Here is a 24815-nt window from a genome sequence, read left to right on the forward strand (position 1 = left end):
AAAGAGTAAGATGTATGTCATAGATAGTCATAGATAGTCACATTCATTTTGCAAAAATAAATTTAATTATAATACTTAGCACAACAATAGTGGTGGTATAGCTCAGTGGACATTCAGCCCTAAATCAAGCCTAAACAGCATCTGTTTATGTCTTGGAAGTAACACAGTCCAGGCACAGCATTAGTTTACATTGCATTAGTTAACACAGTATAAACCTCACTCACCTTTTCCTCCCTCCCATTGCAACAGTCTCTCATTCTACTTTCTCGCTAGCTAGGCTGCAAAATGCTTAATTGCATCTTTATTGCTTTAAAATTTCAGCTTTTTTTTTTTTAACTCTTTCAACTTACATCATTTTTTCATCTGCTGCCTGTTTGAGAACCACTGAACCTGACTCTGAGAAGCGTTCTCTCTCTATTCTGCCTCTCATTATAAGACATTTTTGTTATGCTTTGTCTGAAGAATGCTATACTAAAATAAATTGTATTATGTTATACCTGAGACATTCCTGTAGAGTAGGAGGCACAAATCACATTTCATCAGATTTAAGGAAAGATTGCCATCAGGTGTCTAAATGCTCCAGCTACCTCAGCTACCTGTTATGTTGGTGGGTACTATTGTTTGCCATCAGCCAGCTTAACTGGAATAATAATTTAACAAACTTATTTTATGCTGTTTTGTGCAGGCTCTATAGAATCAATGTATAAAATGTCTGATTTAAAAAAAATCCAAATATATCATAACTATATCTATCATTTTTCCTTCTCAGTATGATTTCTTTAATTTAGACACATTAGTAACCCCATAACTGAATCTGTGCTAATATTATGAGTGATTGCATTGGCAGCTATTCTTCAGCCAGTGGGTTACATGTGTATATTTTGAGGAGAAGAAATTCACTGGCCTATATTCAGACTTGGTATGAGAGGTTGAAGCTGTAGGGCAGAGGAGTTGCATAGGTTTACAGCAGGACCACCATTTGAACAGTGGGCCAAATTTTCAAAAGAAAATCCTCAAAAGCACATGCTAAAATAGTCATAGCTGCACTTATACACGTGGTTACCTATTGCATACTCCCAAATGCCTGTTTGCACCTGCAAATGTAGTATTTGGGTCTTGCTGGCTGACTTGCTCTCAGAACCAGGAGCACAGAATAGAAGGGTTGTTTGAAATTCTGCCCATTACGTACATACTTAAGTGGCTCCCTCCCCTGTAATATCTGATGCCAAAAGTGTGCTGATGCTTTTACAGTAAAAACAGAGAAACTGTGCTTCCAGACATCTTAAAATCTCCTTGTACCTATAATATATTGAGTGTTGGAGGGGAAGGTAAAATAGAATGAAGGGAATGGGATGAGGAAGGACAAAGATTACAGCAATAAGGTCACTCACTTTAGGCACATCTTGGGGTTTCAGTAGTACAATATATACCCTCCACCCCCACAGTAAAATAAGCAGACGTAGAGTGACATAGTAAATACAAAATATTGACTGGATTTGAGACCAGCTATAGTTCACTATTGCCTGTAGGTTAAAGCCGTTCCTGAGATTATACAATACTGCATGAAGCCAGTCTCCGGAAGCTTTAATATCCTTGGCCTATAGTTTACTGCAATTTCCCCTGAAACCCAGTCAGCATTTGTTTAATTAACAGTTTTTGGATTGGGCAGGGGGAGGGGGTTAATAGAAAGTTTCTTCTGGGAAACACAGAGGGGCTGAAATACAAGCTGAGATTCTCAGCAATGGCAAGAACAGTAGAACGTGCATGATCTTGCTGGGTGAACTGTTACTTTCTGCACTGGGACTGTTAGCCTGTTGTTTCAGTTTGGGGGCAATATATATTTTTGGTCAGATAAGCATATCTGAACTTACCTCAATGGTTTTAAAGGTTTAACACATGTATAAAGCAACTACTGTTTGTTACAATTTATTGCTATCAAGTATGGACATTTAATTACCCCAAATGCTGCATGATAATCAGTTTATGCATATGTCCTTCCCACCACCCATGCCTAAACTATATGAAACACAGGGGCCCAAACTGAGAAGTCTGGGTTCATATTGTAAACAATACAAAGTTTGGGGATTTTAGGGATTTGTTACACTCATTTATTAAGAAAGAGGTCAATTTGTGGCCTTGATCCAGATGGGGATGAGATTTCATACACCTTCCAAAGTCTGGAACTGCTTGGAGGAGATGGGTTTGGGGTTAGGCCAACCTCCAAGAATAGAGAATAAAAAGCAATGATTGCTCAATAAAAACCACACTCAAAATCAGGATTATTTGTCAACTCAAGTACTGAGACAAAAGTGAAATAATATAATCATATACAAAATGTTTGCTAACCCGGTCTGCAGTGGGTGTATTTAATATTTCAGCATCAGTAAGTTCAAATACCATTACAACAGTTAAGAGAATGCATTAAATGTGGGTCATTTCCAAATCCCTAAAGCCAGCACTGCAGCAAGACATTTAAATGATGACATGATGAGTTACAGTCTGCCAGCTTGGCACAGATTCAAAGTGGCAGCAGCTGAGGTGTGCTTTAAAAATAGGGATTTTTAATTGGATTCAAAATCAATTAAAATCCCATTAGGAACAATTGTAGTGATACAAATCATAAAATAATATTTTACAATAAACTATAAAAGTGAGGAAGCTTGTATAATTAATGCTATGGACTGCCCAGGCAGACCCACACCTTTCAATCATGGACAGTAGATATGTAGAAAGGATGCCATCGACACATAGAAAGTAAAATTTGAAGAGGAGGTCAAAATACATGAAGCAGGATTCAGAGGTTCATGTGTACAAAAGAACTTTGACCCTCCATGGCTCCAGACTAAACATTGCTTTTGGAGATTACGCACTGGCAAATCTAAATCTCAGAACAATAAGACTCGCACCATGACTGTTGCATTCATTTCAGTAGAAATGGTTAGTAGTTAGCTATCCAATTCTTTACTCCAGTTGGAGAAAAATAATGGGCCAGGCAATGCTGGTGTAAATGAGTGCCACTCCCAGTCAATGAAACTATGCCCATTGACAGAGAATTTGGCTCAATTGTTTCTTTAGAGGAAACAACGGGAAAAGTGTGGCAATTCCAGCACCATTTCTGTCAAATACGGAAATGAAATCCCAAGATTATATCAGTTCCAATTTTACTGAGCTGTCAACCTCTCTTGGACTTTTCTAGCACTGCCATCTCCACAGTTTATCATCACCAATTCTTAATTCCTATGCAACACACCATAGGTGAAGGTTGGGTTTTTATTTATTTATTTTTGTGGGTTTGTATTTCTTTGGACAATTTTTTGTGACTAGATCAATGACCCCTACTGAAGAGTTAAGACAATAAAGATGCTTATAAAGATAATGTCTAAGTTTCCGGTCAATCTAACTTTTCAGCTATTGACACAACCAATTTTGTTTTACATACATTATTTTTTTTAACAACATTGCATACTAGAAAATTTCAGTTACCACAAGGTATCAATAATGTTTTTTGCAATGATACTTGAAATAAATGACCCTGTAAAGATTAAGTGCATAACTTAATTGTCCTTGTATCAGATGAAAAAACTATGATTCCCCACAGCAGCCTATTGACTCCTTCAACCTTGCCTCTTGAAACCTTACTGAACGCAGAAGCTGATACTGCAGGTTTTATATTTATAATGATTAATTAATTCTGCACTAAGCAATGTTCCTGACTGCAAGAACAAAATCCACTTTAGAAAACATAAATGACAGCTTGCCTAAAATAATTAACGCCAGCACTGATAGAATTGGGGTGTTCTCCCTCTGCTTTACACTGGCGTATTTGAGAGAATTTAATTACTAATATTTCTGACTAGCAAAAGACTTGCATTCTTAAAAAGCACTTGATGTGTTAGGACTGAAAATTCACATAAAGAATATATGTTACAGAAATGTAGTGCAGCCAAAGGATAAATGCTGGCTAAAAATTGAAGATATAGTTAAATAATTCAGACAAGCTTATGAAAATGTTTGTTTTCCGAGGCAAGCAGATCATGTTAAAAAAATAACAATCCGCATAAACAAATGTCATCCTGCTCTGTCCCCACCAACCCCAGCATGTATAGCACCAGAGTCAGCTGCACTGTGAGGGTTTGTCAGGCAGGGCAGCAGGCTATGGTTCTGCATAAACTGTTGCTCTGTGCAGGCTTGATATGCAGTGTGCTGATGGCAGGGTGGAGGTCATGACCAGTGGGGCTTTGTAAGGAGAAAATGCAGCTTCCCTGGATCCTTGACATTGTTCCATGGCCTTGGGTGGGTCCTTCCTTCCCAGCCATTGTAGAAGCTCCCTGACTACAACCCATGTACTCTGTCTTTGCACAGGGAGAGAATTTGGCCCTTGGTGTGTTGAGTACTACATGCTACTTTAAACAAGACCTTGAAATATTACCCCTCACCCTTGTGACAGGAGAGTTTCCCACTTCTTTTCTCTAAGCTAAATGTCTCCCCCCGCCCCGCACCACCAGTCCTAGCTACAGTATAACGGTGTACAGAATTTATTAACTTCAGATTTCAAAGCTCAGATAACCTGCTCATGTGATGTAACAAAGTGTGACAGGAGCACGCAATACTGTCTCTTTCATTTCCCCAGGAATTTCTGGCCAGATTATATAGGTTTTGGTGCAAGTGGAGACTCTCAGCCAAATAAAACAACTCAGAGCTGCTGTTAGACTGTCTCTCTATCAAATGACTGCTTTTCTGATAAATTCTTTGACATTGTCATCAGTTTCTTTCTTGTGAATCCTCAGCCACCAACCCCCTACCACATCTATAATTTTATATGCATACACTTTGATTTAAATTCTAGGTACTGAGATGGAAATGCCATAACCCTCCTTTTCCCCCTTCACCCTCTCATGAAAGCAGGCACGTGCTCACATACACACACCCTGTAATGTTGATAACCCCATGTTTCACCTGAGGATGGCACTACAAGTAATAATTTGCACAGGGTTCTATAGATACCACCATTGTTTAATCTAGCTGTCTTACATCTGTACATGTTTCAACATGCATACTGCACTCACTTCCCAATGCACCACTAAATCACATCAATTACAGAGGACCAGTGAAGGCAGTAAGGTCAGGTTTTGTCACATGCTCCTCCTGCTCTCTAGAGGTTTTCTGACAGGTGAGTGTGTGCATTGCTAGACAGAATTTAGCCCATTTTTTCCCTAGTAGTTTATGTCACATTGAATTCTGATACATCATCTAGGACCTAGCCCTGCAAGGTGGAGAGTCTTTATTACAATCAATAGTGAATTGTTTCATTCTGTAACACACCCCACCTCCTCTCCTGGATTGTATGCAGACCTCACTTGTACATTGCATTGCTGGAAGAAAAACTTTAGATCAATCCTCCTCAGCCTTTTCTTTACCTATGGGATGGAGAAAGAGATAGCCGTAGGGCCAGAATTACTGAAGCGAGTGCAGGTATGTGTAAGCTATCTTCCTGTGCCAGCCTGTCTCCTCATCCCTTGGGATTCACCCCAAGGGAGCGGAAATGATTGTGAGATGGATGAGAAATCTATCCGCGGTACCTCTGTAGGTAACTTCTACTTAATTCTAATCATTACTTAATAATGAATAGCATTTACATAGTACTTTACATGTTCAAAGTGCTGTAAGAGCATTAACTAGTTAATCCTCATGACACTCCTGTGAGGTAGGTACATAAGTATTAGCCCCATTCTATACTTCTTTCCATAATAAGGGAACAATTAAGATGAAATTGATTGGCTAACTTTATAGAGACCCTAATTCCTACAAATAGGAAATAACAGGCCTAAATGGGTATACTTCTGGGTGTTTAAGAGCAGTGTTCATCAGCTGGATTGCAGCTGATTTTTCAATGTAATTAACTTTGTATCCGAAAATAAACTTTATTGTTTCACTTCTAGTATATTAAGCACAATAGGAGGGATGCCCCATTTTCTCTGGCAATAATCAGGTTCCCTTCAGCCTTGTAATTGATTCAAGCAGGAACCAGATTATTGTCTAGTAAAACTGAGCATCCCTCCTATTATCCCTTAAGTAGCAGTCAGTCTGGGAAGAAAACAGTTACAATGATATATGAAGTTCAAGGCAGATGCCAACTAAATAGATCTCTGCCTATGCTAGAAAGAAAGGGCTAAAGAGTTTGAAGAATCAACAAAGGTTCTTTCTCAGCTAAAAGTTGAACAAATGCTTTGCAAAACATACTAATTTGCTAAACTCGTCCTCTAGCTTTCAATCTCTTATTATTGTTTATAATACAAAAGTGCCCGAAGAGTGTCCCCTTTCTGGCTGTGTACCTCCTTCCCACCCCAAAGATTCCATCATTTATGTCTCAAAATAGATATGAATAGGGCCCTACCAAATTTATGATCCATTTTGGTCAATTTTATGCTCATGGGATTTTAAAAATCATAAATTTCATGATTTCAGCTATTTAAATCTGAAATGTCATGGTGTTGTAATTGTAGGGGTCCTGACCCAAAGGAGTTGTGCGGGGAGGGGGGTTGCAAGATCACTGTAGGGAGGGTTCTGCTACTGCTACCCTTACTTCTGTGCTGCTACTGCTGGTGGCGGCGCTGCCTTTGCAGCTGGAGAGGAGCAGCTGCTGGCCAGGAGCCCATCTCTGAAGGCAGAGCCGCCGTCAGCAGCAGTGCAGAGGATGGATGGCATGGTATGGTTTTGCCACCATTACTTCTGTGCTGTTGCCTGCAGAGCTGCACTTATCAGTCAGCAGCCACCACTCTCCAACTGCCCAGCTCTGAAGGCAGTGTAACTCAGGCACATCTTGGGTGTGTTGTTCTGTCCCATCTAGTGGCACCAAGACCACTTAGAGAGAGAGATTGAGTCTGCTCTACAACCTTAGGTAACAGCCAGTTGGCTTTTAACTCATGTGGTAGAGGCGCATGCACTAAGCTTCTGAGGTCCCCCATTTGATCCTGCCTGCCGACTACCAGGGACCTCTGGAGCTTAGTGCATGAGTCTCTACTGCATGAGTTAAAAGCCAACTGGCTGTTAGCTAAGGTTGTAGAGCAGACTCAATCTCTCTCTCTAAGTGGTCTTGGTGCCACTAGATGGGACAGAACAACACACCCAAGAGTTGTGTGGGTTACAGCAGCACAGAAGTAAGGGTGGCTATACCATGGCCCCCCTAAAATAACCTTGTGACCCCCCTGCAACTCCCTTTTGGGTCAGGAACCCCAGTGTGAGAAATGCTGCTCCCTTCCCCTCCCCGCCCCCAGTGAAATCTGTATAGTATAGGAAAAAAGCTCACAAAAGACCAGATTTCACAGTCCGTGGCTTGTTTTTCATGGCCGTGAATTTGGTAGGGCCCTAGATATGAGAGTGAGGAAGAACTGCCTGCGAAGGGTGACCAGGAGGGGAGGGGTTATAAGAGTAAGATTCTGGGTGGGGGCTTGAGTCATGGTTTGAGTTATTTTCTAACAACTAGACATTGGTCCTGGTCCTGGTCCTTCTTGCTGCCAATCGACACCTGACAGCAGGGCTGCACATTTAAAAGGACACTTGAAATCTTTAGGGATTTATTATTCTGAAATAAGTGTCCTCATGGAGACTTGCACCAAAATAAGAGGTGTTAATTAAAACAGAATTAACACGAGTTATTTCAATGCAAGTTTGTGTGAAGATCAGCCCTGAGGCTGAGATTTAGGTAATCCCTTCTCCCAGTTTGTATGACTAATGGTGACTAGACCTATCTGCCTCTCCTCACACTGGCAGCTTAGTTCTATTGCTCTACTCAATCCCTCCTCCTCTCCCTTCCTCCCTGACTGCCAGCTCAGTGGTGCTGTGCCTGCTGTCACTCAGCCTATCCCCAGTCTTCTCTGTTGTTCTTGTCTGGCGAGAAAGAAACCTGACACTTTTACTCACTAGGGTGAGCACTTCTATCTGTCCCAGGCTTCTGTCTAGTAGAATTTGTCCTAGTATGTTTTTTAGTTCTCCATGAGAGTGGTGAATAGCTTCCTAAGACAAATAATTACAATCTAGAGGATATTCCTTTTGAGCTCATCACTTCTTAAAAGTGCCCCTTTAAATCTCATTGTGCACAAGATGCTAAGCCGAGCACCAAGTTCCATTCCATTTTTCCAAAAGCCCTATTTTAGACAATTTGATCCTGAAATGAAGATCAAACAGATACAAGCATAAGGAGTACTGTAAGCCATTGATGGATATCCAACTCTTGAAGGAACACAGACGTAGTTATTACAGCTAAACTTTCCCATTTCTCTGACATTATTAACCACAACAAATGCTGCCTTTTAGCTTTATTTTAACCAAAAGCAATATAGTACTCTTTTGCAGCACTTTCAAAATCTTTTCATGCCTGTGAGAGTTTGGCTCATTTCACTCTCTCACTCCCACCTTTAAAAATAAGGCCATTCTTCTCTCTTTCATTTTAACACATCAGGAAAACCTTTTCTCTTCCTCTGTTCATGTAAATTTAAATAAACACTTCAAAACAAAACCCAGAAAAGTTACAGTCACAATCCAGACAGCAAGAAGCTATCCAACTGTACAGATAGCGTGAGCTAGAGTTTCAGGTGAGTCATCATGTGCCTGAAAACAAGCTGAACCAGTGGCTCTGCCATAGGTAGTGTAAAACGACTGAATTGACAACTGCCAAAATCTCAAAGAATATGCACTGCAAGTGTCTGACCTTCCTTACTGCAAGCGCTGACTCCTCTGGTATCTGAAAAAGTCCGAAAAGCCAAGTCTGGCCATGCAACAGTGGGACTCAGTTCTGAGTCCAACAAATCCCAAAATGTGGAGGTTAAAGGTGCAGAGCAGGCTTCCTTTATCTCCTAGGTGCTTCCTTCATAGGTTACCTCTAACGTACAGTTTACCATGAAATACCCACTACTATGTATCCCTGTACTTGAAGGGAGCTCTGTTATTTCAAAGGTAAAAAAATGGCCCACTGAGACAATATTCTGGATAATTCACTACTGCTAAGTGACATTCTGAAAGATATTCCTTAGGCCGCTCTGGTATAGCACTTTCCTGAACTGTGAGCTACCATACTGGAATTCTGTTGCCTGAATTTGCCAATAGGAGATACATCTTAAAGCAACTGGTACGTAAGAGGGAGCCTGCTCTGCTACTGCAGGAAGTGAAACCTTTTGGGGGGCTGCATCCCCTTTTTCTCCACCAATTACTCCATTTCTTCCCCTGTGACATTTCTCAGGGATATTGGGAAATTAGAGTCCATCCTCTACCCGCAGCTGCATGAACCCTATGAAAATTAAAAAACAAAAGCAACACCATCAAGAAAGTTTCAGGGAATGCCATCCCTATACCCACCATAACCTACTGTAGTCTCTTTTCCTATTATCCTGCGAATATATCAGAAGAGACTGCCCCAACCTTTTATCCCAGTCTTTTGCAAATGTAGCTGACTCCCACTCCCCTTTAACATTGAACTATTTCCTTCTTAACTTCCTCCGATGCCCTTATTTTGCTGCATTCTCTGCCTTGCAGTCAACTATGAAGAGCTCACAAATGGCGCTGCAATGCTAAATCATGTTTGCAATCAGTTGTATACAGACTTCCTGAAAAGAAACGTAGAGAGATCACCACTATCTACTTCATCAATTCTCACCATTCTATCTGAGATGCATAAAACTCTTGAAATGTTTCTTGTTCCATAAAGATACCTTCAAACCTAATTGTAACTATATTGAAAAAACCTTATGTTTTGTTTCCAGTAACCCCCGCCAAGTTACTGTCCTGTACACCCAGAGTTCAACTCAGACCAAGCTTAGTCAGATAAGTCTGCAGGCTGTGCTGCACTGTACATCATCCGGTCATTGAGATAGCTTGCACATAGTCAATAGGGCAGGGTCTATCTGATTCCGTTCTAAAAAATTTAAATACCTTCTACTTCCTTAAGCGGAGGGATAGCTCAGTGGTTTGAGCATTGGCCTACTAAACCCAGGGTTGTAAATTCAATCCTTGAGGGGGCCCACTTAGGGATTTGAGGCAAAATTAGTACTTGGTCCTGCTAGTGAAGGCAGTGGGCTAGACACAATGACCTTTCAGGGTCCCTTCCAGTTCTATGAGATAGGTAATATCTTTATTTATTAAATGAGGATGCCCAAAAACATCCTTTAACCCAGTAGCATCACACAGTGCTTGCAATAAGTTTCATCAGCTCATAACTCTTTAGGTTGCTTCGCTCTATCAGTCACTGCAGCTAAACAATTAAAATTCCCCATTAAAAAAACTATTAAGAAATTAATAAGAAAAGAGCAACCTCTACAAAAAGATCTTTCCTCAGCTTCTGACACAGGAGACACAATTATATCCAACACCCAAATAACAGAAATCAACTAAAGCCCCTTTCCTGGCTACAGTTCTACCACCCTCTGCACCAATACCCCTACTACATCATAAGTTCAAAAAGCTGGGTCTCTCCTTCAGTCCCTCTGAGCTACCATAACATCACACCTAGAACACAGTCTTGTATCCTGGATCCCCACTACATCCAAATCCTGCCTTTGCAAAAAACAAAGCTCATCATCCACACTTAGGATGGAGTGCATGTTCCAAGTTGCAGTTTTCAGTACTACCTAGATACAGGCTCCAATCTGAATCACCACAAGTACTCGCAATCATTAAATAGTTGACCACCTTGTCAACTGAGCCTGTGGATGTTCCTTCTTCAGTTTTCCTTTTGCCACCCTCCCCCATATTACCAGTGCTCATGTCCTCATTTGTATTATCCTGACTCAGTGATTCCCACGCCCCCACCCTGACCCCTTCCTAACCTTTTACCAGGAAATGACAAGGTCAGTCCTTCCCCCAAAGGTAGAGGGACCCTGACACTCAGAATGGGGACTTCATCAACCCTTGCAGGGCTGCTTAGAATCCTCTAACCAAGGATGCGTCATGGAAGAACGAAGGGTCCTTAATAGGCTGGGGATGATGTCTTTATTATGCCATGCCTTTGGGCACTGCCCATAAACACATCCACTTTCCCTTCCACTCATGTTGCATCTAATGAAGTCCCTTCAGTCTTCAATGTAGTGTGCATTAGAACCATTTCCTCACACCACAGCTCTGAGGAGCCACAGGTAAGACAAAATGCATGGTTGTCCAGGATAGCTACAGTAACCCCACACAGCACCTAAGTAAATTACATTGGGAAGATGTTGCTCTGATTACATACCTGGAAAAATTAAACAATGCCTTTCAATTCACTATTCCAAACCCTAAACTGATCATAAACTTTAACTGAAGTCTGCAACGCATTAGCATAACATGAAACTCAGTGCAGAACATCTGCTTCATGTATATTTCCATTGAGGCAGAAAATTGTCACAGTCTTAATAGCAGGTTGGGATAAGGAAATGGCTATTAGATCATCTCAACCTCTAGTCCCCTTCTTAATTCCAAACTGCTCCCAGAAAAATTCCCCTTCACCATAAGAGTAAAAGAGGATGCCAAATTCTCTGCTACTTGGCAGGTGAATCACAGTTTTCTGTTGTTCAGGAGAGAATCCAAAAGCTTTTTAACAAGAGTCCCAACAACAAAATCCCTAGCTGGACATTTGCCCATGTCCCCCATGTAGCACAAATTACATATGCCTGTTGAGGCATTGTAGTATGATGTTTCCACTGGGATGAAGCCTAATCCTAACTGGCTCTGACTGCTGCACTGGATTTCTTCCCAGATGGCCCTTCAGGAGACTCAGGGTTGGAAACAGGTACCTCAAGTCCTTCCTTACTGTCACTATTCCTCAGTTACTCATTCATGACAGGTCTTTGTGCTCAACCATTAACACTGGAGCTTCCCTTTGTGCTGCTGGAAACCCTGAGGTCAAGAAGAACAGGAAACCCCACTTCACATTATTACAAAAATGTGTTTTTTCAGCCACTTTTCCCTCTGGTCAACTGAGTGGAGTTCTTAAAATGAATGGACCCCCTGCAACTGAAGAGACTCCACTATTAGCCCTTTCTCCACTTACAGGGCAAGGGGAAGCCTCAGTTGTGGCTGCTAAACTGTCCTTTACCCCTTCCTACATTACTGATACAGCACAAGTGTGGCAAAGCTCCACTGTATTCCTGCCCCTCCTCAAGACCCTATACAGAGTGTGAAATGGAGGATACATCCTGACAACCATTTCTCAGAGTAGGGGAACATATAGTTTCACCACCTCCATACTCAGGCCTCCCTCTGGCAGCTGCAACCCAACAACATGAGGCTGCAGAGCAAACTTTTTCCTGCTTGTCTTTTCACCCCAAATCCTTTCCCACCCCCATACAGTTCCCAAGTCAGCTACCCCACAAGTACCTTTGGCCTGGGGGCACAAACCCCAGGCACCACAGGAACAAGGCTCACAACATTGGCTGATAGCACCACACCATCCACCAGCCTGTTCACAGAAACTTCTGTATCAGTCTCCAGACAAACGGACTCTTCCACCATCACATCCAAACAACTTACTGGGGGGAACAAAGTCACCTTCAGCCCCACCATTGCAGCAGCAGCAGCAGCTATCTTGACAGGAAGAGGAAGTGAGAATTCTCTCTTTGTTGCCTCTTTGAGCCTTGTTTCTAATTCGGAGCAACTACCTTGTAAACTAGTCTTACATAATTATCTTGCTGATTGTATCACATCTTTTTATAGATTCTGCTCTGGGGAAGTTTTAACCTTACTCATGTAGCAACAGAAATTCAGAGGCACAGACACGGTGGTAGTAAAATTAAAGCATAGCATTGCAGACAAAAGAACAAAACAAAACAATTGCAATGCTTTAATTTTACTACCACCGAGTCTGTTCCTCTAAACTTCTGATTGCTACATGAACAGGTTTCCATATTCTGTTAAATCTTCATGAATAATATTAATTCCTCGGGGGGATGGGGAAGGGAGGGACTTGCCATTCACACACCACTGCAGTCTAGCATCATTAGCACTCTGATTAAACTAAATCAAAGCCCAACCCCCTCCAGTGTATTGTATGGTCTTTCCATGTATAGTTTGGTATCCATTTCTTTCCACAATTTTAAAGAAGGCCATTGAGAAACAACAAAATGATGTGAACATCTCCACTTATTTGGTCTTAATGAAAGATTTCAGTCTTGATAAAAATCCAGCCATAGCAGTGGAACAGCTACTTTCCAAAAGACAGCAGTTTTCTCTTTTAAATGGACTTTGGCTGCTGGCCTGTTAAATATCAAGTGTGCAGTGTGGCCCTTTGGTATAATGGGCTGCAATGCTGTCTTTTACTATAAGCGTTATTTTCTTGATTCTGCTTTTATTTTTAATGTCTATTCAGGCTCTGCATAGAACTGTTTCTTTAATGTTCAAGGGTCCAGCTTGCCCTCTAAGATCTTTATCATTTATAGAATGTCATTTAAAAGAGATGAGCAAATAAGCTGATCTTCAGATGCTGACCTTGTATTTGGCTGACCTTTGGACTGTGAATCAGACCACCAGTGAACTGAATATCACTCCCAGAAATGCCTGAGACCTCCTCCCCTTCCTCAATATGCTTTAGGTTCCCACTGTCACTTCTTTGAGTTTTCTCCTGGGAAAAGGCTGCCTGTACACTTTCTTCCTCTAGTGTCTTCAGAGGGGATTCAATAGGGAGTTTATTCAAACAACAGTGGTGTGATATGTCCAAAGATCTTTTCCCACTGACCTGAATTGTAACTTGTCTCTATTTTTAGCTTCTTTGTGGGACTCATAATTATGCTGGTATGCTGAAAGGTGCTAACACCTGCCATCAGGTGAGTCTGCCAAGCACTCTCTTTCATCCTCAACAGGGAAGCAATCAAACCCCTTTAAGTAGTAAAGACAGCTGCAACCAATGGAGGGATTGTCCAAGGCAATAGGCTGCATGGCAGGTCAGAGCTAACTTATGTGGACTAAGTGGTTTCCCTGGTTGTAAACCCAGAGGCTAGGAAATTGGGTTGGAGTCTGTGTGCTGGAAGCAGTAAACTAGAAGGTGTGTGAGTGTGACCCTGAGAGGAAGCAAAGAGACAGAGCTTTTGGGGTTTAGAGAACATTGGAATAGCATACTTGGGGATTTCTGAGCAAGGAAACCACAGTTTCTACTGTGCTCAGCAAAACTGGATGAAGTATGCATTTTTTGTAAATACACCAAGAACATACCTGACTCGTATCATCAATTTCTTATTCTCTTGGAAACAAACCTGCAAGGTTCCAAATGTAGGCTAAACACTTGGAATAAAGGGGCAACACTTTTGAAGACATTAGTTCTGACATTTAGGACAACTACATACCAATTACATGCCTAGTGAGCACTAAATGTGACATATTCAGTAATGTAGCCAGAAATCTTACAGTTCACTGTTTCTAACTTAAAAGTTTAATTGAGATGTAATGTAGTCAGAATTAACAGAACACAATAAAAAAAAGTTAATAGGTTGAATCATTTTTTTCCCCTAGTCCCAACAAACTTTGTTTAGTATTTGGTACCTATATAAGCAAGATCCAGAGACTGGGCCATTTAATGCAAAAATTTTGAGAGAGCAGTGCAAGAGAATACCTAGATTTAGTTCAGACTAAACATACAGTCTCCTTTCCTCAGAGGATTAATAGGGAGAGTGGGTAAATGCAGCAGAGCTCATTCATCTGTCTCAGTCTGGAACATTTAAGAGAGACACCATGCAAATCAATATCTATGTGGTACTCAGCATTGTCCTTTCAAAAACAGCAACACAGAAACAAAAACTGTATTTCTGTAAGTATATAAAATAACTTGACTATAAGTTATATTCTTGGGCAGCCTTTAAAAAAAATAACATCTACTTGATTTTATTAGTGTCAGCAAACAATCTGAACCTTGCCACCATTTTTGGAAAGAGGGGAAATAATAATGTTAGAAATATTAAATAGCACTGCTGCTGATTTTTCTTAAAGAACTGGAAACTCCAAACAGTCAAAATTATGAAGCAATATTGATGTTGGAAGGAAAATACTGCAGCTTCCCACCAGTTCAGTGCAGTAACCTTTATGGCTATTGGAAACCAATGTGTAGCATGCAAACTGTTACCTTAGTCCATAATGTGATTACACATACTCCAGCCTTATGGTTTACAAGCTGAAGAAACTGGCAGTGTATTTGTCATGACATAAGATAAATGTCATGCATCTTTAATTAGCAATGTATAGCAGTGTTGAGGTTAACACAGACATAAATAAAAGATAAGAATGGCATTCACATTCACTAAAATTCAGAGCAGAGATTTAAAGATTAATAAACAAAGGAAATCAAAAAGTTTCTGTTGAGCCACATGAATGGATACATTGAGAATAGCTAGTCTTTCTTCTGGGCTTTCTCTCAGGCATTAAGCTCAAAGCATTACCAACATTAGAAAAATATTCTTTACACAGACCTAAATATTGTTCAATGATAAAAATAGCTTGCTTTATTCTCTGTTAAACAGAAGAGAAATACCCTATGGGTAGTAAAGGGCCTTATCAGCAGGGAACAATAAAAAACTGATCAAGGGAAGTAATCTTCCTCATCTCAGAGGGACTACTACAGTTGTTACATTCTACTTGTTGCAGTTTATCTATATGCAAGACTTTGCAGTATCTTTCAGATTAATTTGGCATCTCAGAAACCAATTTCTAGCTTTAGGTCAAGTGATTCAATTTAAAGATTCCTAGTGAGTATAAATTAATGTGGTGGCTTTCATTTTGGTCCTAGTTAGCTGGTATTGTGAACATGGGGCTAACTGGATGCAATTATGAGGCCTTTACTGAAATTTGATAGAAGCAAATGATGACTTTGTGCTAAAAACTTTTAACATATTTCAGGTGAATGTAGTATTTGGGAAAGTGAGGGGTTGATAGCAATTATCTATTTACTGGGAGCTATTTAGATGCCCCCATCCCACAGATTCAGGATATAAAGCCCATTTCTGCCCTCAGGTAGGATTTAATCCTGTTGTGGCTGAAGTCACTGCTAAAAGTCTCTGTTTGAGTGCAGGCTCAAACTGCTACTCCTATGACGTGTCTATCCATTAGGAGATGTGCATTAATATCTGTTTGCAAAATTGGGCCCCTTTATGACTAGGCCCTGTGTAAACTTCTCTCCATAGCTCTGTGACTGGCTTCACTTCTGCTCTCTGAGTTGAATTCATCCCTAATGAAAGATTATATGCTATTATGGGGTTTGCTTAGCAAAGGCTGCAGTTAAGGTTACACATTATAAACTCATTTTCACTTGCTTATAGCTCTCTGAAAAATTATTTTGAGATTAAATTTGCCTGGCTTTCTCTTAGTCCAAAGGTGAATGTTTTTGAACGTTTAAACAAAATCCCTTCTTCCAGTTTTGAGTTAGGGGATAATATACTTTTTCTTTAGTGCTAAGACTTCAAGACATTTTTGGTGTAAAGATTACTCAAAAAATAGCTGACCTACACAAACCAAAGCTTTCCAAGTAACCAGCCCCTCCAGGCCACTTTACAACACTAATTAAAAAATAATCGAGGTCTAGGTGAGGAAAGAACTGGATCTGTATCTATTCAGTATGAATTTTCCTCCGAGTTTAGGTTTGCAATGCTAGCTACAGAGTTATGCAACAACCTAAAAAAACACCCCATAAATATTTGTTACATAAGTGCGGATTTTGCATGTAATTCATTGTGGCATTCCATTACTGTCTATTGTTTTGACTGTGAAGATGTAGTCTTACAATAGGATATCAGAGCAATAAGGGAAATTAAACAGATAACATTTAGTGTGTTTCCGTAGGTGAAAGAGGAGAGATGTTAAAAGAGCACTTTAAGAGTTAATGCTGTAGAACTCGCTACACCCAGAAGTAGTGCTGATGATCTGTGTCACTTCCAGGTTATTAATAATAAAAGCACTTACCGCTGTTGTAACCACACTGGCCTTTCTGCACTCCTGGCTCCTCCATGCACGTCAAGAGTTGACAAATTCATACTGGAGAAGTGTCACTGGTTTGCATGTTCATTGTGACATATGCTCAGTGTAGATCTTGCAGACACATGGTATACCCTGTTTTTCAGATGACCTAAGCCGCCTTGTGTCCTCCATGTGTCCCAAGGAGGGCCATAGCATCACACAGCTCCAGAGTTTTAAGTAACATTCAAATGTTCTGTTAATTTCCTTATATCTCTATTTTTCTCTGCACCTCCTTTTTTTTTTTTTGGCAATAATTAGTTTGCAAAAGTCAACAACTATTAATTATTAATTTATTATCCAGCTCAAAATAATCCAGTTGGACTCTTCTGTTTGGGGTCCCAGAGATCCTGTAGAGTATTGTTAACATAGGAAGTTAAAATAAATGATAACCTGATGTATTTGAGAACTCTCATCTCCTATTCTTTGTTAGGATGAATAATTTGCATCGTTTTAACATCATTAACTGTTTGCTCATTGCTGCTATGCTCACTGTAATGACAAAAATGAAGACCACAGAAAGTCTCTGATATTACAGGACGTGCTGCAGTGAGAAATACTTAATGCTATTGCAGACAGTCAGAGGCAAAAAGCTGCAAATGAAAATTACAATAAGTATAAAATTATTATAAAACTGTCACATTTCTAATATTTCATTTCACTTCTGACCATAAGCTCCACAGCTATAAAAGCAATATCTTTTACTCCTCAATGTGCACTGATGATGGCTTGCATTCTTCAGGGCTTATGATGTTAAAATGCCTTTAATTATGTCCCAGATAGCTGTTCATAAGGCATTCTTAAACCCCTTCAAGGTCAAAGCCTTACTTCTTGCTGATCCTCAGATCATCATTCTATGATTTCTGTTTCACTGACATAATATCTGTATTATTCTTGGGAAACATTATATTACTGTGTAGGCCACACAGGCATAGGATAACATCAACTATCCCTAAAGGTTCAGATGCTGTTTGCTGATATCTGTTTCTCCTTTACTAGTCTTTAAAGGTCAGCTAGATTGAAAACTGAGGTATGTACTTATTTCATATTTGGAACAGATAGCAATATTACCAAGTTACTCCTTTTTTGTTGCAGCTGGGCTGTGAATATCAAACATATGGTAAACAGAGGAAACATCTTACAAACTTGTATTTTTGATGACATATTGTAATGAGAATGAGAAAGAAATGATCACAGGTACAACTAGGCACCTTGAATGCTCCAGTCTGTATGTAGTTTATGTTGAATTTAAATGATTGCTAGCTATACAGCCCACGGTAATAGACTCTACTCCCAAACCATTAATTTAAACTCTCAGACACCAAAACTCAAAGAAGACGCTTCTTCATGGATCGCTGACCTTGTTAACAAGTATCAAATAGGATAAATTGTATACCACAGTGGAGCCCACTAGTTCTGATATATTTAAGGGTCTTTCAATGTTTCTATTGCTATAAACCCTATTTCTTAGGGAATTATAACATCCTCTATTTAAAAAATGGACACAAATCAGACATTAGGAATGGCAATATACAAAAACCCGTAGGAGAACACTTCAACCTCCCTGGCCACACAATAGCAAGACAAATTTAACACCATCAGTTTAGGTTAAAACAAAGAGACTGTGAATGGCCACAAACAAACCAACCAGTTTCTCCCTCCCCCTTTTCTCCTCCCTTGGCTGCTGGGAACAGGGCCCCATCTCCCTGATTGATCTAACCTCGTTATCTCTGCTTCTGCTCTCTGCTATATATATATACACACCCCTCCCTGGAAATTTCCACTGCTTGCAAGAAGTGAAGTGGGTATTCACCAGCTCATGCTGCAAAAAAAAATTAGTCTATAAGGTGCCACAGGATTCTTTGCTGCTTCTACAGAACCAGACTAACACGGCTACCCCTCTGATACTTGACTCTATTTAAAAAATCACTATAAATTGAAACTGGAGCTTTTTGTACATATGCTCATTCTGAATGTGCAGTATAGTCCATCTGATTTATCGTTGGGTTTTTTTGTTTGTTTTTTTGTTTTTTTTAAAATATACAAACTCCCAGCAACAACTTTATGGCTTATTATGCAGATGACTCTTTCATCATTATGTGTAGACATAAGAGATGTATCAGGTCCAGAGAAGTCATTGCAAGATATGTATGTGATCGCTCATAATAGTCTTCAATATACCACCCAGAATAAGATAAATGAATCTCAAAGTAACATTATGGATCATCTGCACAAGTAAGATTAAACTTTTAAACACACTTTTTTTAAACCCATAGAAACAAGAAAGTCAAAAACAGGAAACAGTCCTTAACTCACTTTGTCGTGAATGGGAATTAAAATAAAAATGAGATCAAATTCTGCCTCCATAAAAATGCTCATAACTCCCACTTAAGACAACAGGTGCATATTAGTCCACAGCTTAAGTCTCAGCAATTGCCACTGGGGAAAGTAGGAGACAGGGTGGAAATCTTACCTCAATTTCCAAAGTCCAACGCGTATTCTTACATATATAGCAAAGTTGTTGTGCTTGTTTAATGGTGCTACCAAGATCTTCTGCATGTAACTAAACCTCTGAGTTTCATTAAGTCCACACAATATGGCATATTTTATTTATCTGCTTCCTGTAAAAAAAAAGCTATTTTACTCTTCTGATAATTAATAAGCCATTTCTTTATTAATTATAATTATTTAAGCAATTTTTGCTATCCCTCAGCAGAAACTGGGATGAAATGACCGTGCATGTTTTCAATGCAGTATTCAAGAGAAGCGTGTTTAAAAACTCCTAATCTCAATAATAGTAGCTGTACACTTAATTATCTGTCCATTGCACTAAAGACTAGTGTCCAAGATACAACAATGCAAAGGAGAAAGTGTAGTGGGCCATAGGGTATACTGGTCTTTAGAGAAAATCCATTATACATTGGATAAGTACAATGCATCTTCAGTGAGTCAGTATGGATTGCTTGGATTTCACCCTCCAGGTACACCAACCCAGTATACTGTATGAACTGATATATTATCTAGTTGACATCATTGTGTTTTGTACTTTTGGTTTGTGTTTCTCCTTTAGGCCTATCAGGTCAGAAGAGAAAGATTGGTCTCCACTTATCAATCCTGAAGCTGAATCCACAATAAGAATTTATGAGCAAGGTTTACAGAAGGGACTAGTGATTTTGGGGTGCCTCAGTTGAGGAGCCTGATTTTCAGAGAGAGAAGGTGCTCTGTATTTTCTGAAAAAATCAAGCCCCCTTAAGGTGTCTCAAATCAGGCACCCAAAAATGGAGGTGTCCAAAAATCATTGGTCCATTTTTAAAATCTTGGCTGTAATTTCCTTTCACTTCCTAAGTCAGTCCCAGACCAGCAGTGATTATTAAATAATTGGGTTTGAAATGTCCCATGTACAATATTTCTACATATTATGCACTTTAAAACCAAATATTATTTATAACATGGAAAGCATGGTGGTCTCAGGTACAGAAAAATATAACTAAGGAATCTTGAAGAAGTTAGTCCATCATAGCCTCCTAGTCTAGTGAGCAGTTTTGTTCATGAAGATGGACAGATACAACCAGCCTTTCAAACTCATCTGTTGCTGTTACCTGTAATTAATATTAATTAAGGTTGAGGCTCTCAGACATTAAATGACTGAGGGAATCTGCAGGGTTCAGTTTCCTATTTGTCAACTTTTATTTGAAAACAGCAGGTGAAATTCTGATCTGAGCAATGTTTAGCCCCAAACTATCATGCAGATTGTTTTGTATCTATGTAATTGCAAAAAACTGCTTTTGGTCGAAGCTCATGAACACTTTTTATTGCTAATTTTGGCAATAAACCTGTTAATGAGTTAATTGTAAAACATTAGTGAATCAAGCAAAAAGGATCCATCTGTTTATAAAATTTCAAGCATTTCTTCTGGCCATCACATTTAAAAATCATGATGATAGTCACTGTATTACCTATATTGAGAAAATCCTTCATTTTCAGAATCCTATATAGCCAACTTTTATAGCCAAAATGTGAACATTTAATGGAAGCCCATCATATATCAGCCAACGCTAACAGTGCCACACTCTTATTTTAAATACAATTTGGGTGGACTGGATGGCTTGGAGGACTGGTAACAGGACACAAAACCCCAATTGATCTGAATCTAGCCCAGATCCATAGTGACAGAGGTATAACCATCTGACAGCTGTTCTATAACATAAGCACAGACCAGATTTTACTGGAAAGGTATCTATATACTATTCCCTATAAACCACGGTCTCAGTCTTAGAAGCAAGAACAAGGGCTAAGGGTGAGAAAGTTTTACCATTGACTTGAATGGGAGAAGGATCAGGTAGCTTCTCCAGGTCAGTGTTTAAGCACTCTCTGAAATTTACATTGTCGCTACTTATCTATTCCATGGTCTGTTAAACAGTCTTCTTTTCTCAGTGCTTTCAATGTGGCAGCTTTCATGAGCACTACATTCATTTTTAAAGGAGAAAAACATGTAAAAAAATTTAATGTTCCATCAGATTTAAAGATATTGTAAAAAAAAAAATGTGGATTACAAAGTAGTTTTCATACCAAAATATTATATTTCTTTTATCAGAGCCAAAGTAAAGATGATATGATACTGTTGTCTGGGATTAAAAATATATATAAGAATGGAATATTGATAGCACCATACAATATAAAGTAAAGGAGGAGTGGATGAGGTACTATGGGAGCTGATAAGAATTATATGGAAATAAAGAGATAGAGATTGATGGCAATAGGAAATAAGGCTATAAAGTGGATCACAGGAGTAAACAGGGAATAAGTTTGAGCAATTCTGTAGATAGAAGAATATAACAGATAATGTTAATTGAATTATATGCTGTGGCCAGCTAGTGTTCTGCTGCTGGAAGATGAATACTGAGGCAAAGCCAAGGCATCTTGGCTGTCACAAGGTACTTCCTTTTCCCCATTCTGTTAGCAGGATTTAGAATCCTGCACGAAGCAGATGATGTTCTGCTGCTCTATTTGTGGCTGGTGTGGCTTTTCAACTCCACCTAAGATATATGGGAGGTGTGAGTAGATCTCTGGGTAGACAAGCAACAGAATTTTCCCTTCAGAGCTTGGTCTAGGGATGTCTAAACTCAGGAAGGAGCTTAGAAGCTTTGGTTTATCCTGTTCTATTGTTATCAATAAAGCCAACCTGCAGGAAAGCAGTGAAAGTTTGCACACTAACTTGACGTCTGCATGCTCTCCTGAAGATGGGGTGGGGAGTGAGCCATTAACATTAGTACAAGAGACAGGATTTCTAGAACCTCTCTGCACAAAGCAAAGGAAATAGAAGCAGTCCTGGAACATCTGGTGGCACAACAAACGGACAGTGTTGTTCTGCAGCACTACAGGCCTTGAAGCAATTTACAAAGGAGCAGCAAGACCACCCTGACAACAATGGACACACAATAAGCCTGCAGCCCAGCAGTGGAAACTGTTCCAACACCAACTGTTTCAGAAAGTTATTAACTATTGATGCTGCTAGTAAGCCAGCCATTCACTATCCATGCTAGGATCAGAAGAGGACCCAGAGGCTGACTTATTCACTTAGGAGTATGTAGCTGCTACAGCTCAGTGGGAGCTCTGATCTCTTTGTCTGGTCTCTTATGGTGCGTGCACAAGCTGCTTATCCAACCTGAGATGAGGACATTGCTACAAATGGAGGCCATGAAACTGATGGTGCGTCTCTGAGGAAGAATCCCAGTTATGGTTTCAAGGTGATCCTCTTTCTCTAGGAATGTGGCTCTACTCCTTTGCCTGGCACTCAGAGGTGAAAGTAAAACTGAAAACTTACCGGTATGGACGCCGACTCTGCACCCTGCCTCCGGAAGGGCCGTTGGCAGCCGGGGGTGGGGAAGGGACAGCAACCATAAAGTGCTGTTGCTGCAGCGCTTTAAGCAGGGTCCGTTGCTGCCCCTTTTGCACTCCCCCGTCAGTGGCCCTGCCGCTAGAGACCTGGCAGGGGCGCCGACGGGTGGGCACAAAAGCAGCAGCACTTTAAAGTAAGTCGGTAGGGGCCGGTACCAGCGGTATACCATACCGGCCCGTACCGCCTTACTTTCACCCCTTCTGGCACCTGACAGACTTGGCAACTGACTGGTTCAAGTCTGAGACCCAAACAGTATGGAAATGAATGGACTTGGTATTGGAGCAATTCGTAGTGCCGTGCCTGGGAGATTGTGGAGTATGTTAGCACCTCATAGGGCCACTGAAGATACCACTGTGGACATAGCTGTATGCTAAATCTGAAGGACAGCTACACGGGCCAACAAGCCATCGGGAGGGGGCGGGAAATAAGGGAATGGGGACTTTGAGGGAGGGGACAATAAAAGGTGCTTACTTAGAGTATAGGAAGAATACACAAGAGGAGGGTCTGGTGGATTTTTCTTGTGGGAAACGGGGACACAAAGGAACATTGCCCCTATGCCGATTGCAAGCACGGGAAGATAGGTGGTTTGACTAAGGTCATGGACTCCACTAAACCCTGTGAGCATTCTGGGTCCTTGCAACTGAAAGGGGAGATGGTGTCTGGTCTGGTAGTTTTGGGATGTGCCCACATGTTAGCATAGGAATGCTTAGTAAGCCCCATGCCATGTGTCATAGCAGCCAGGGTTATAAGATTAAGAATAATGAAATAAATAAGCTTCTTGGCAGACTTGGAGAAATCTGACAATGCAGCATTCCATAGAAGCCAAATTAATTTCAAATGAATTCAAGAGCCATCTCAGGCACGTCAGTTTGAAAGAAAAATGAGACACATTTCCTCATTCTCAAAACATTTGTCTAGTTGTTTATAACAACTATTTGGAAGCTTGAAACTATTTTTTCTCCAAATCCTGCCCCATTGGTTTATCATTATACAATTTCTCATGAATTCTAGGTATTGGGAATCTTAATACGTAAATCATGTAAAATATTTATTATAAAACATATTGACTGAAATTTTTAAACAAATAAGGGACAATTTAGGAGCATACCATTCTTGGCTATGTTAAATTCTCATTAATCATAAGACAGAGAACAGTGTGAGATAATAGAAATCTGACCAGCCAAAACCCTAGCTTATTCCAATGGGTACTAATGTAACATAGTGAACTAATGAAGCTAATAAAGGTCTCATGCATCTGTTAAGTCCCATTTAAGTGCTTGTACAGTTGCTGAGCACAGAGCTGAATTTTGCCCTTTGAGTTTTGAAAAACTACCTTTCATTCTGATTGTATCAGAAAATTAATTTGTTCAGTGCTTCAGCAAGTCAGAAACTGGTTCATTCATAAAAGTGCAGTTTTGGACAATACATTCAGGAATAAACTGGTTTCAGATTGATTGAAAGGTTTTTATTCTTTTTATCAGTAAAAAAATGGTTAGTTGGTAGAGGCATTGACATGTACAGTATTTCAACTGTCACGACTGGAAACTATAAAATAGAAAGCCCTTGACAATAACATTTGGTGAGACACATTCAGATACGCTAGTACAAAAATATGAAGACAAATGTATGGAAAATTATTAGTACTAAGAAAGCAAAGTGCCCTTAAAGGCTGGAAAATAGCTTGGGGAACTGCATAAAGGAAGAGAAAATGGTGGGGCAAACATGGCATGAAAGGACTGAATTAATAGCACAGAACATTGTAGTTAGGAGGTCATGATGCTGCAGCAAGAGGTAGAACAAAATAATTAACAGGACATTTTCAGCTTACAAAGAAAATGAAACCGAATGTATTGAAACACATAGAGAGGAGATAGTGGGTCAGATCCTCAGCTGGCAGAAATTGCCAGAGTACCACTGAAAGCAATGGAGCGACATTAAGTCACACCACCTTGGGATCTGGCCT

At 40.0% G+C, this 24815-nt stretch overlaps 1 long non-coding RNA gene across 3 annotated transcripts in view; it reads right to left on the reverse strand.

The window, feature by feature from the left end:
• LOC120405802 overlaps positions 1-12583 on the reverse strand; it is a 117101-nt gene extending 104518 nt beyond the window's left edge. For 2 of the 3 annotated variants that reach the window (XR_005598891.1, XR_005598892.1), the window contains exon 1: positions 12343-12555. This is a non-coding gene — a long non-coding RNA (uncharacterized LOC120405802). Of the gene's footprint in view, positions 1-12342 lie in introns of all 3 variants that reach the window. The other variant, XR_005598893.1, reaches the window with a different exon arrangement.
• Positions 12584-24815: the final 12232 nt, after the last annotated feature.

Source organism: Mauremys reevesii, linkage group 5, assembly GCF_016161935.1.
Source record: "Mauremys reevesii isolate NIE-2019 linkage group 5, ASM1616193v1, whole genome shotgun sequence".
Classification (NCBI taxonomy): domain Eukaryota; kingdom Metazoa; phylum Chordata; order Testudines; family Geoemydidae; genus Mauremys; species Mauremys reevesii.